General features: G+C 41.8%; 1 long non-coding RNA gene across 12 annotated transcripts in view; it reads left to right on the plus strand.

The window, feature by feature from the left end:
- The window catches only part of LOC125960884 (uncharacterized), a 323923-nt gene that overhangs the window by 202446 nt on the left and 107469 nt on the right, over positions 1–14008 (plus strand). For 2 of the 12 annotated variants that reach the window (XR_007470997.1, XR_007471003.1), the window contains one exon: positions 13594–13642. The exons of the other annotated variants lie outside the window; for them this stretch is intronic. This is a non-coding gene — a long non-coding RNA (uncharacterized LOC125960884). The remainder of the gene's footprint in view (positions 1–13593; positions 13643–14008) is intronic. 12 annotated transcript variants of the gene reach the window in all.

Raw genomic sequence — 14008 nt, forward strand, 5'->3', positions numbered from 1 at the left:
TTCATTACACTGGAATGGTTGCAATGTGAAAATGAGTCATAGGGAGGTTAAAGTGGAAGTAGGGGACCAATTGGTAGGATATTGTAGTTGTTTAGGCAAGAGAGAATAGTAGGTATACTAAGATGGTGGTAGTAGAGTTGGAGTGAGGAATCTTTGTCTGCTGAACTAAGGCAATCTAGGGCAGGGATAATCATTTCAAAGGGAGCCAATGTATATTTGGCTCTGAACCACCATCATAGAATGACTGGGACATGTAACCTCCCTTGTGGAAATCCCAAATGACTTATATGTTGTTTAACTTAATTTTTCTTGCTAGCACTACTTAATTTGTTGATTTAAGCCTCAAACTTTATCTTATATAATACTAATTATCTTAACTAGAGCTGGTTAACCTGACCCAGGACAGAAGGCAAAATTTACTAAAGTCCTTGCAAAAAGCTGCCATAATACTGTTATGAAAAACCTTTTCCCCAGTTCCTCATCAAATGAACACCTCTCTGCAAAGAACACCACATAACTCTTAATCATTCTACCAATACAACTTTTAAGGCAGAGATTTGCTTTGGACTTATGTCAGCATCTTCAAATGAAGCTCTAAAGAGCTGTCTGGAACATTTTGCAACACTCTATTTTGACTAGAAAGGAGTTTCGAGACCTTTTTAAGTTTCTGCAAACACCATTCTCATTTTATTATTTGAGTCAATGTGCCAGGGCAAACTCCTCTAGTAAAAAAACTCCCTAGCAGATCCTCCAGAGCAGACCTTCCTACAGCAGGTGTCCATTTTTTGGAAAGATATTCATCACCCTGCCTCATCTTTACAATGTGTTCAGTATTGGTCTTTCCTGAGAAACATCTTGCTCAGCATTTACCAGCATTTACTGCTTCTTCCCATTTCAGTGGTGGGAGAGGTACTTGCTGTATGAAAGAAGAAATCAGTAATTTCTGGCACTTAATGTATAGTACACTCGAGAGGGAGCTCAAGATTTAAAGGAATGAGACAAGTTGGGGTTAATAACTATGGAGTCAAAAGTGATTTCATCAGATGCCATTTGAATTTCTAATTCCACCTCTTCTCTTCTTCCCTGCTTCTCCATTCTCAGATGGCAGGGCTGAAAGAATCCCTTGTGCAATTCATCTTCTCAGACCTGTGAAACAATACTCAGAGGAAACACCGCTCAGTCTCCTATTATAATTCTATCCATTCAGAAAAGAGCATGGAGTTCAGGGGATAGCTTCGATATGGGTCTGAGCCTTTCTCCAACATTTCCAAACACTTCTATTGCTTTTGTGACACACTTTCTGTTTTAAACCCCTTTCTCCCTGCTCTTATTTAAGGTTGCTTCTGACCCTAAATTCACTGCCCCCCACCAAGACGATTCACTAAGAGATGCTCTTGGAAACTGCATGGTAGAATGGAATGATGGTGGGTTCTGGGGTTACACCTGGGTTTAAATCCCAGCTCTGCAGTTACTGGCTGTATAACTTTGGCCACATCACCTAGCCTCTGTGAACACCAGTTTCCTCATCTGGAAATGAAGTGAATGAATCCTACTTCAGAGGGTCATTATCAGAATTAAAGAAAATATATGCAAAGAACTTACTCATATGCTTGGCACATGACATGTAATATATTAATAAATATACCAGAACCACATTAGTATATACTATTAATAATAATTAAGGCTCTTTGAATTACTTTTCTACTCTTCATAATAAAATATTAAAATGTTTTGAATCTTTACTATATAGACACATTTCTAAACTCTCTAATTTATTTAGTCCTCTCAACAACTCCATAAGGTAGGTACTATTACTAACCCAGTATTGCAGTTGAGGACACTGAGGCACAAAGCGGCTTTTAACTTACCTAAGGTCACGTACTGGAAAGTAATGGATCCAGGGTTTGAATACAGTCTGGCTCAAAACTGGCACCCTTTAGAGGTCATATAGGAAGCTGGCTCTAACAGTGTATTTAAGGATCCATAGATTCTTCATATTGTACTTTATATTTATTGAAGAATGAGGTGTTTAAATGAACCAAAAAGACCAGAAGAGTCACTCTCTACAGAAGTAAGCTCAATTTATTCTCAGCCATGAGGTTCAACCCCTCCTTGTCCCTGCTGGAGGAAGTTTTCAGCTACAGGTAATAGGATATTCCCCCAAGCTGGTCTCTAAAGGAGCATAATGGCTCACTTAACCACCAGACCAAAAGTAAGGCAAGCTGTCAGGTTGGTTGCTCCAGCAACTCAATGAGATCCTAAAAGACTCAGATTATTCCTACTTTTCTGGCGTGTTGTCTTCTGTCGGCTCCATCCTGAAGCCTGCTTGCCTTGTGGTCCTGTAGCAATTGGAACTGCATGATTCCTCATTCCTATGTAGTGGGCAGGGAGAGTTTCCAGTGCTCACCCATAAGCGTGAAGAAAGGCTTTCCTGAACACTAAATCCCCCACATAGATTCTCCTCACATCTCAGTGGCCCACGTGGCATCCCACGCCCATTCCCAAACCAGTCACTGGAAATGGAGGTGGAATTACCCTTAAGCCAGTCAAGCCCATCCCTAGAACTTGGGGATGTGGTCATCTTCCCCAAGGCACATGGATGTGAGGGGAATAGGGAAACCTGAACAAAATCGAGGTCCTGCTAGGAAGAAGGAAGGAGGGGAATAGTGATGGACAACCAACATATCCAGTACACATCCAAGGGTACATTACCTATTTCCAAGTATTTTCCTGTTTTTCTGGGCCCTGATTTTATCTTCCCTACACTAGGGATAATACTAATAGCTGCTTCTCATGGAGTGAGCTTACATGGTGATGGATATGGAAGAATTTTTAACAGTATACAAATAAAAGTTGTAGATATTGTTGCTGTGCTGCTGTTGTAGTTTGAGATTTACTCTTCAAACTATGTTGTACTGTTAGTAGCAGGGTCAGAAGAACAGAGACCATGTGTCTTTGGTGCCTGCCAACCTCCATTTCATTCATTCCCATATCCTAGAACTCACTCTCTCCCACCCCATGCTGCCCAAAGTAACCTCTTCCTGAGTATTCTACCCAGGCTCATCCTGACACCTAGCATCTTGGATTCCCATATAACTTCCCACCTTGCAACCATTCCACCATCAAATCTCATTTCCTAGTTGCTTTGAACTGGGCTCTAGTCTCACTTTGCCTTTCACTAATTTTGTGATTTGGAGCAAAACACTTCACCTCTCTGGACCACTTCCTTCTTCAGTGAAGTGAGATGCTTGGACTAATTAATCTCTAAGGCACCTTCAAGATTTAACTTTTATGATTCTGTGAATTTCAGGCAGTGAGGCAAAGAGAAGTGAAGAATTTCAGGCAGGTGGAGGAAGGGATTTGGGGTCAAGAGATTTTAAGCAACAAGTAGCCAGTTAGCAAGGCTACTTTGATTTGGCAGTTCCAAAGACAGACAGACACAAACACTCACGTGTGCACACACGGACATGCACAAGCGTGCACACATACACACAGAGTACCTGTTAGCAATCCATAGTGAACGTTACAACAGGAATGAGGACATCTAATAAAACAGAGATGGACTCAACTACAAAGCACACCTGAAGGATGCAGGTGTAGGGAGTTGAGGCAATGAGACCACATCCTTAAACACATCCAATTTGGCAGAGCTAAGAATTCCACTGAGGGTGGAAAATCATCACTGCTGTGGACATTGCTTTTATAGGCCTAGATGAGCCGAAATTCAAGGGGATCTCTGAAGGGATCATTCTGACCTTCCAAACATAGGAACACATCTACTACTAGGTCTGACCTTGTTTTGCCTTTTTCCCTTCCTAGTTTCAGCCAGGCCTCGAAAGCAGAAAGGCCAAGATCCAACTAGAAAATCTGTTTCTGTTATATTCTCTTGGATGCTTAGGAGACCTCTCTTGGCAGGCTTTCTGGTGCTTTGTCCAAGCCTGGGACCTCTCTTCCGTGGAGTTTCCATCACCTTGTTCAGGGGAGAAGAAGCTCTAAGCATCACCATGCAGTGCCTAAGAGGCAGTTGCTCTCTTTCTTTTCTTTCAGTCCTTTCTTTCCTTCTTTGTCCCCCAAAGAGTCCAGACAACCTGCACATAGAAGAACACAGAATAATAATAATTATAATGATAATAATAATAGCAGGAACTACCATTTTTGCCAGCTTACTATTGCTCAGGTATGAGACTAAGAACTTTATATATTATCTCAATAACTAATTAGGGATGGCAAATATTACTATAGTATAAAAACATTAAAAGGGATAAAATGAGTATTTCATATTGATAAAAATGAAATAAAAACAGTCCACCAAGAAGCTATACCAGCCATGAACTTTTACACACCTAACAATATAGTTCCAAAAATGTATAAAGCAAAAATGCTAGAATACAAGAATTGACAGAACCATTATATATAAGTTGTTAATATACACTTCCCTCTGAAATAGATCAAATAGGCAAAATTAAGTACGTGAAGAATTTATATGGCATAGTATAAAGCATAGTAACAAATTATATAGAACTTTGCACTCAACAGAGATTGCACATTGTTCTGAAACATATGTGGAAACAGTTACAATAATTGAACATGTATTAGATCCTAAAAAAAATCTTCACAAGCTCTAAGAAGCAGTATTCACCCAAGCATATTCATTGATCAAAATGCAGTAGACTTAGAAATTAAGAGCAAAAGGATAGCAAAAATAAAAACCTACCTACTTGAAAAATTTAAACACCTTTATAATAGATTATTGGGTGTGTCAGTCAAGGTTTAATCAGAAAGACTGGTCCCCTGAGAAATATCTTGGTTTGACTTTATGCAGTTGTGGGGGCTGGTTAAACAGTCTCTGTAACACTGCTGTCATTGTATCTAATACTGGAGCTTGAAGTCCTTAGGGCAGGCAGGCAGAGTATAAAGTGGGAGGAGCAAGAACAGGCTGGAACCCACAAGCACAAGCTGGAGCGCATGAGGACAGTTCCTGGCTCTGACCTTAGTCACGCAGAAGTCTGGGCCCTTTGTCATGGAGCTAAACACACACACACACACACACACACATACACATGCATACATGCACATGCACAAACACACACACACACACACACACACACACACACACACACACACTGAGTACATGTTAGCAATCAATAGTGAACATCACAACAGGAATGAGGAAATCTAATTACACCTCCGAATGAGGAGTCAGAGAAGCTGAAGGAGGATCCAGGAGAAGATGGAGCAGTTCCAGTCTTGAGTACTGTCCCACACCAACAGGAAGAGCCAGCAGACAATGTATGTGAACTATACAATGACTATTACCTCACTTATACTCTCCAAATTGCCCGTGAGAATCTCTCTTGTGGTCCAATCTAACTGGAAATACACAAGAAGGGGAATTCTGGGAAATGTAGTTCAGCCTAGCAAAGCTGATACTTTACAAAGCCACCACAATCTATCCCTTGCCAACTTGGAACCCATGCATATCTCCATACTTAATTTCCAAATAAAGATAATAACAAAGTCATGCTTCTGCCTGACATAATACAACTATCCCCAGACAATGAGAAACATGCTAACCCAGGGGTCAGAAAACTTTTTTTTAAAAGCCAGATAGTAAATATTTTAGGTTTTGCAGGCCACATGGCTTTTGTTGTAACTATTCAATGTTAGCATTATAGCATGAAAGCAGCCACAAATATGTAACCAAACGAATGTGGCTGTGTTCCAATAAAACATTATTTACAAAAACAGATGGCCAGCCCTTGGGCTATAGTTTGCCGACCACTGTGTTAATCCTTTCACCAAGGGAGAATAAAAAGTCCTTTTTTGGATTTAAGTGATCTTTATTTTCCTCCTATTTAATTCACGGGTCACCTTTTGATACCCTATAGCTTAAACATTGAGATATGTTAATTACACTTAGCACATCTTATATTAGATAAGGAGATAAGAGAGAAGGAAGAAAACAAAAATGTTTGGTTACTATATATGAAACATATCCATATCAAAATAAGGAAAAATAATCTAACTATTACAGAACTCTTCTCTGCAACTGATTGAGGTTTCTTGTCTGGTTACAAATCTTCTTCCTAAAGGGTTCAGGCCATTAGCAGTTCTACCTGAATTGGAGGTAGTTGTAGTTTTCCACTGACTTAGTAATCACAAAACACAGGTGTACTAAAAGTTGTCCTAGAGGACCTCCTGAGTATCAGAAATACTCATTGTGTAATAGCAACTCAATTTCCGCTTAATATTCAAGCACAATCACCACAGCCAGTATATTAAATCCTTTCTTTGCCTGTTGATTCAATAGCCTTAGGAGCCCAAAGTGGCCAGGTAGCAGACTCTATATCCAATTCAACAGCATGGAACTAAGACTTCTAGAGCAACAGCGCCTGAAATTGTGGGGCTGGGAAACAAAAATTGTACTAGTGGATCACCAGGAATAATAATGAAAGCAACTATTTCCATTTTAACCCCCTTGATTTCTAGACTTGTAAATCCTGCTATGGGAAAAATAACAATATAATGAATATCGATTTAGAGCATTTACCACAATCTGGAAGACCTTGCTTCAGACCCCCAAGGTGTTGCCACCTACCTGGTCCCATAACTGAGCCTTCACAAGGGATTACATCAGTCTATCATATATGTTGCATCAGAATTGCAGGTAAGACCAGTGAATTCCATGAGGATGAGCCCATTACCTCACTTCGTTTGTTATGAAGTGAGTTCCTTGGTCAAAAGTGATGCTGTATAGAATACCATGTTTTTGGATAAAGTATTTGGTCGGTTCACAAATAGAAGTTTTGGTAGAAGCATTGCAAGCAGACAAGCAAAAAAGACACATCCATATCCAATAAAGACAAAGTGCTATCCCTTCCATGATGGAAGCTGACCAATGTAATCAACCTGCCATGAGGTAACTGGCTGATTCCACCAGGTAATAGTGCCATGTTGTGGGTTCAGTGTTAGTCTCTACTATTGGCAGATTGGGCATTCAACGACGGCTATATCCAAATAGGCCCTAAATAGTGAAAGTTCCTGTTGCTGATCCCAGCATAACCTCCATCCTGATTCCATGGCCACTGGTTCATGAACCGTCTGGGCAGCAACAGGAGTGACTAGAGGGGAAAGCTGACTGACATCCACAGAACAGGTCATTCTGTTCGCCTGATTATTAAAGTCCTCCTTAGTGAGTGTTCACATGGGACACAAATATCTTTATATTTTGTGCCCATCTGGAGAAGCTTATCCACATACCTCTTCCCCAGGCTTCCATCTCACTGATTTTCCAGTTGTGTTCCTTCCAAATCCCTGGCCATCTAGCCGAATCATTAGCCCCAGCCCATGAATTGCTGTAGAATCACTTGTATGGCCATCTATCATTCTAGGCAAATGGGTAACTATATGCTCTGTTCAAAGTCCTGCTCACAGGAGGAATTTCCCTTCACCACTGTCTTTCAGAGCAGTCCCAAAGTAGGGTTGCAGTGCTCTACCTATCCACTTTTAGGTGGTTTCTGCACATCATGAAGAATTACCTGTAAACAAACTTCAAGTATTTTTATCCTCAGTCAACTAATCATAGGGAAGCCATAGATGTTGTTGAAAGAAAGAAGGAACTGTAGATAGAAAGGGGTCATGGACATCTGGGCTACTTCATTGTGCAACTTATTTGTGCCTTCAGGGCCTGCTTAAGTCCAATATCATAGATATCTCTTCCTTTTGATGAAGGAGTGTTGCTGTGCGTGCCCAACTTTATGGTTTTGTGGGTCAGACATGCCCAGTCCATGATGAGCATCTCAGATCGTATGGTAATTTGGTAGCTCATGGTCAAGCATTTAGTCTCTACTAAGGCCCAGTAACAAGCCGAAAGTTGTTTCTCAAAAGGGGAAAGTATGGCTTTGCTAAAAAATTGTAAGTATTTGTACTGTGATTCACCTATAGGATGGGGCCTACCAAAGGCTCCAAACAGCTTCCCTATGTACCACTGGTACTTCAAGTACTATCATATCTTCTGAGTCATATGGCCCAATTAGCAGAACAGCTTGCATAGCAGCTTAACCTGTTGCAGAGCCTACTCTTATTCTGGGATTCACTTAAAACAGGCAGCTTTTCAGGTCACTCAGTAAATGGGTCAGAGTAGCATGTCCAAATGAGATATATGTTGCCTCTGAAATCCAAAGAGGCCCAGTAGGCATTGTGCCTCTTTCTTAATGGTAGGAGGAGACAGATGCAGCAACTTGCCCTTCACCTTAGAAGAGAAATGTCTTCATATCTCAGATAATTGGACGCCTAGAATTTTTCACTAAAGTGGCAGGTGCTTGAATTTCTGTGGGATTTATCTCCCACCCTCTGGCACACAAATGCCTTTTCAATATGTCTAGAATAGTTGCTACTTTTTGCTCTGACTCTGCCAGTTTCTGGATGTGTCTATTCTAATTATACATTCTAGAACTGGAAAAATAACCACAAAGTGGGTTTGGGTACACACTGGGCCCACTGTAAGATGGGCCTGAGCCATGTATTAGATATACATTGCTGCCTAACAAATCATTTCAAAACTTAGAAGCTGAAAACAACAAACACTTATTATCTCACAGTTCCTACTGGTCAGGAATCTGGGTGCAGCTTAGCTGAATGCCTCTAGTGCAAGGTCTCTCATGAGATTGCAGCCAAGCTGTTGCCTGGGGCTGCAGTCATCTCAAGACCTGATTGGGCATGAAGGACCCATTCCCAAGATCACTCGCCTGGTTGTTAGCAGGCTTCAGTTTCTCTGTGTTGTTGCACTGAGGGCCTCAGTTCCTCACCATGCTACATGGGCATGTCCATAGAGTTGCTTACAACATGGCAGTATGCTTCCCGCAGTGCAAGTGATCTGAGAGAAAGAGAGGGAAAGACACAAAGAGAATGAACCAAAGACAAAAGCCGTAGTCATTTTATACCCTAATATAGGAAATGTTATCCCATTATTTCTTCCATATTCTATTCATTAGAAGCAAGTCACTAGGTCCAACCCATACTCAAGTAGAAGGGATTACACAAGGGTGTGAATACCAGGAAACGGGGATCATTGGGGACCACATTAGAGGCTGCCAACCACATTAGATTATTGAAATAAAAATGAAAATAAATGCCACAGAGCAACTAAACCCTTGAGCCACAACTACTGAGCCCACGCACTGCAACTACTGAAGCCCGTGCACCTAGAGTCCATGCTCTGCAACAAGAGAAACCACCACAATGAGAAGCCCTAGCACCGCAACAAAGAGTAGCCCCTGCTCACTAGAGAAAGCCCATGCACAGCAACGAAGACCCAATGCAGCCAAAATAATAAATAAAGAATTTTTAAATAAATAAATAAAAATAATTTTAAAAAGACAAAAAAATGAAAATGACAAACAACTGATTTAGAAATAAACATTAAAAGATCAAATAGCAAAATTCCTCAGGTCTTCACACAACACATCCCATTTTACAGATTGGAAATTCAAGGCATAGAATGGTTAAAAATATGTGCCCAAGATAATTTAGTTAGTGACAAAACTGACACTCAAATCTCAGTCTAATTCCAAAGGCTCATTCTGACTCTAACGTCTCCTCCCTAAAGTCCTTTAATGAGGTCATTTATTCCAGATAGCTCTGTTCTTCTGTTCCTTCTCGTCTCTTTCTCCCTACTTTTTTCTCTACTTCTCTTCCATCAAAGAAAAAGATTATTCAGGGAATGGCATATTTACCTTATTGGACCTACTAAGACAACCTCAAATGTGAGGTCATATTTTTTACAGAGAAGTGACCACTTTAAACAATAATCCATGGCCTATCACACTGAACTGTCTCTTCCCCTCTGATGATTTTACATCTTTCCTGTACATTTTGACTTCTGAGCAGGAGCTAGTGATTTTGATACCACAATTTCAGCACACTTGTTCCTTAGCAACAACAACTGAGTTGTCTTTGCAAGTACCTCAAGTTTCAGAGCTGCTCAGAACTTCCCCTCTAAAAGGGCCAGAGTCACTCTCAGAACAATGAATCCAGAGTTTAAAATATAACTTGAGTGGTGTAAGCATACACTCCCATCCCCACCCACTCCTCCCACTTCCCTTTCCCTCCTTCCTGGAGGCCCAACCAGTGAGATTTCAGCAATAATTTCTGTAGTTCGGGAAAATGCCAAGGTCACACTAGGGAGTACCGGGCTGCCCAGAGGACAGTTTCATTTCCCACTGCTTACCTACAAATAAGAAACAACTTGCATGTTTAGAATGATCATTTTCTGTATGTAGCTGAAATAAATCTCAGACCACAAATTAAAGGTTGAAAGAAATAAACTTTATTGTTTAATAGCCAAACAATTTATTTTATGAGCCTCATTCCACATAGAAGTAGAAACCTAGTACATCAATTCAGGAATCCATCTTTAGAGTTGACTTGAGGTGCAGGGTGGGTGGGGGGAGGATGAGTGGGGAAGACAGGGGAGGGGGACTCTGGCCTTTAGTTGTCATCTGTCTATACCTGTATCTATTGAGATGTCTATCATTCAGTTGGTCTCTAATCTTAAAGCCATTCCCAGTCCCTTGTGTCTGACTGCAGGCTCCTCCAGGCTGGCTCTATCTCAGGTACCTCTGTGCTCCTCTCCGAGGTACAGAAACATTCAGCTGTACTTCTATCCCATCTGGTAAGGAGAATCCTACAAGTCTTGTGACCTCCTTGGAAGAAAGATACAGCCTTCCTCCTCTTCTAAATCCCTATACCTGTCTGATGAAGGTTCCGCTTCCTTCATTGCCCCCCAAAATTGGCCCTGGGGTTGGGAGGCAAGCCACAGAACCCCTGCTCAGGGACAAATAATGTCTCGCTTCCTCTCAGACACAACTTCTTCCTCCTCCTCCAGTTCTGTAGACTAATCCCAGGTAGAAAGGAGGTGAGGGGGACAAACTGGCTTTGAGTAACCAAATATTATTCTAAGTCCTTTTGTCTTCTTCCTCGACCTAAGTCGTTTTTTGTTTGTTTGTTTTGCGGTACGCGGGCCTCTCGCTGTTGTGGCCTCTCCCGTTGCGGAGCACAGGCTCCGGACACGCAAGCTCAGTGGCCATGGCTCACGGGCCCAGCCGCTCCGTGGCATGTGGGATCTTCCCGGACCGGGTCACGAACCTGTGTCCCCTGCATTGGTAGGCGGACTCTCAACCACTGCGCCACCAGGGAAGCCTTTTTTTTTTTTTTTTTTGGTGCATTTGGGTCTTTGTTGCTGCGTACGGCCTTTTCTCTAGTTGCAGCGAGCAGGGGCTACTTTTCCTTGCGGCGCGCAGGCTTCTCATTGCAGTGGCTTCTCTCATTGCAGAGCACAGGCTCTAGGTGTGGGGCTTCAGTAGTTGTGGCACGCGGACTCAGTAGTTGTGGCTCGTGGGCTCTAGAGCGCAGGCTCAGTAGTGGTGCACAGGCTTAGTTGCTCCGCAGCATGTGGGATCTTCCCGGACCAGGACTCGAACCCATGTCCCCTGCATTGGCAGGCAGATTCCTAACCACTGCGCCATCAGGGAAGTCCTGGATCTAAGATTTTAAAACTGAAAAAGAACTATTTCACTCTTGTTCTCTGATTTTTCTGAAGACAATCTGTAACTCAAGAATGGGGGAAAAGCCATAGGATAAATAAGAATTATGGGAGAATACATATCAATTTATACCAAAATATTATTTCAATATTATTACAAATAAGCACATTTTCCTGCCTTACAAAAAAATCTGTGTCATTTCTTTTAAAATCATAGTCCTTTATTTTCTTTCACATCCACCCAAAGCAGGAAACTCTGCTGAATGTCCTAAGTGTCCTTGGACACTTAAAAAAAGTATGAGACACAGTCCCTTTCCTTAAGAGTGGTTGTTATGGGGGCTTCCCTGGTGGCGCAGTGGTTGAGAGGCCGCCTGCAGATGCAGGGGACACAGGTTCGTGCCCCGGTCCAGGAAGATCCCACATGCCGCGGAGCTGCTAGGCCCGTGAGCCATGGCCGCTGAGCCTGCGCGTCTGGAGCTTGTGCTCCGCAACGGGAGAGGCCACAACAGTGAGAGGCCCGCATACCGCAAAAAAAAAAAAAAAAAAAAAAAGAGTGGTTGTTATGGGTTGAATTGTGTCCCCCAAGAAGATATGTTGAAATCCTAACTCCCAGCACTTCAGAATGTGACTTTATTTGGAAATAGGATTGTTGCAAAAGCAATTAGTTAAGAATAGTTTGTACTGGGACTTCCCTGGTGGCTCAGTGGTTAAGAATCCGCCTGCCAATGCAGGGGACATGGATTCAAGCCCTGGCCCCAGAAGATCCCACATGCCACAGGGCAACTAAGCCAGTGCACCACAACTACTGAGCCTGCGTGCCACAACTACTGAAGCCTGCACACCTAGAGCCTGTGCTCCGCAGCAAGAGAAACCACTGCAATGAGAAGTCCGTGCACTGCAACAAAGTAGCCCCTGCTTGCCGTAGCTAAAGAAAGCCCACGTGCAGCAACAAAGACCCAACGCAGACAAAAATAATTAAAAATAAGAAAAGAATAGGTCATACTGGTGTCCTTATAAGAAGAGAAGAGATACAGAGAGCAAGACACATGGAAGAAAATTAGCACATGACAACAAAGACAGATATTGGAGTGATGCATCTATAAGCCAAGAAACAGCCAGGATTGCCTGCAAACACCAGAAGCTAAAAGAGGCAAGAAGGGATCTCCTCTACAGATTTCATAAGAAAATATGACCTTATATTTGAGGACGTCTCATAATTGTTTCTATAAGGTAAATATGCCAGTCCCTGAATAGCCTTTCCCCATTTGATGAAACAACATGGAGCATAGCCCTGTCAAGCACCTTGATTTTGAACCTAGCCTCCAGAACTATGAGAAAATAAATGTCCATTGTTAAATCACCCAGTTTGTTGTACTTTGTAACAGCAGCCCTGGGAAATGAGTACAGTAGTCAATTAAAGTTTCAAAAACTCAGATATCACAAAGCAGTTATAGAATAATGCAGTGTTAAACTGTGTGGCACTAAGGAGATTTGCAAAAGGAGTCCTCAGGGGCCACCGGGTTAATTCATTCACAACGTTAACACAAAGAGGTTTACCTCTCATTGGCCTTTTCCGTCCCATGCTTCAAGATATCACAAGAGAAAGCCTCCAGCTAAAGGTCAGTCTTCCTGGAGGAAGAGACTCTTCTTTTGAACACAAATGCCATAGGCTCCAAAGATAAACAGGACAAGTCCTCACATCTAGGAAAGTTATGCTTGCTATGACTGTCAGCTCCAGGATGGGACCAACAATGTGGCTCTGAGCTTCCCCCAGCCAGAGCCTCAACCAACAGGAGAATTCTGTCTTATTAGACCTGTTTTGAATCTTCATTTCTTTGCCTGAAACCTTGCTGATTGGATAATAACAGTGGATCCTACACAGCCTGCCTGATTTGATTCTGCCAAGTCCTCCTCTACTCTTAGGACCTCTTTGACATGGGCCACTAAATTAGGTGTCTCTATTGGGGCTTCAATACCCACCAGTTATATAACAAATAAATTCTCTTTTCCATAGTCGCAGGATTGACCATTACACATTTTTCTGTTTTCAGGGAAGGAAGTAAGAAATGGGGAAGGAGATTGGTCTCAAAGGACAGTGTGGTAAGGGCAGAATGAAAACCCAAATTATGGACTTAGAAAAGGACTAAGGAAATGAAAACTGGTTGGGCTTGCTTGTCTCTTCACTTTCCCCTATCTCCCACATCCAAGTAATCAGCAGATTTTATCCATTTTATGTCCAAAATATATCTCAGATCTATTCTTTCAAATTTCAATAACCACTACTTCTTCAGACCAGAAAACCATCATCTCTGTCCTACACAACTGCTAAAACCTCTTAATTGAGCTCTCTTTTTCCAATCTTATTCTCATTTAATACAAAGCAAGTACAATAATCTTAAATTATGAATAAAATCATGTCTTCTGGTTAAAATCCTTCAGCTTTCATTTTCAGCCAAGATGGAATAA

This window comes from Orcinus orca, chromosome 13 (genome assembly GCF_937001465.1).
Source record: "Orcinus orca chromosome 13, mOrcOrc1.1, whole genome shotgun sequence".
NCBI classification, from domain to species: Eukaryota; Metazoa; Chordata; class Mammalia; order Artiodactyla; family Delphinidae; genus Orcinus; species Orcinus orca.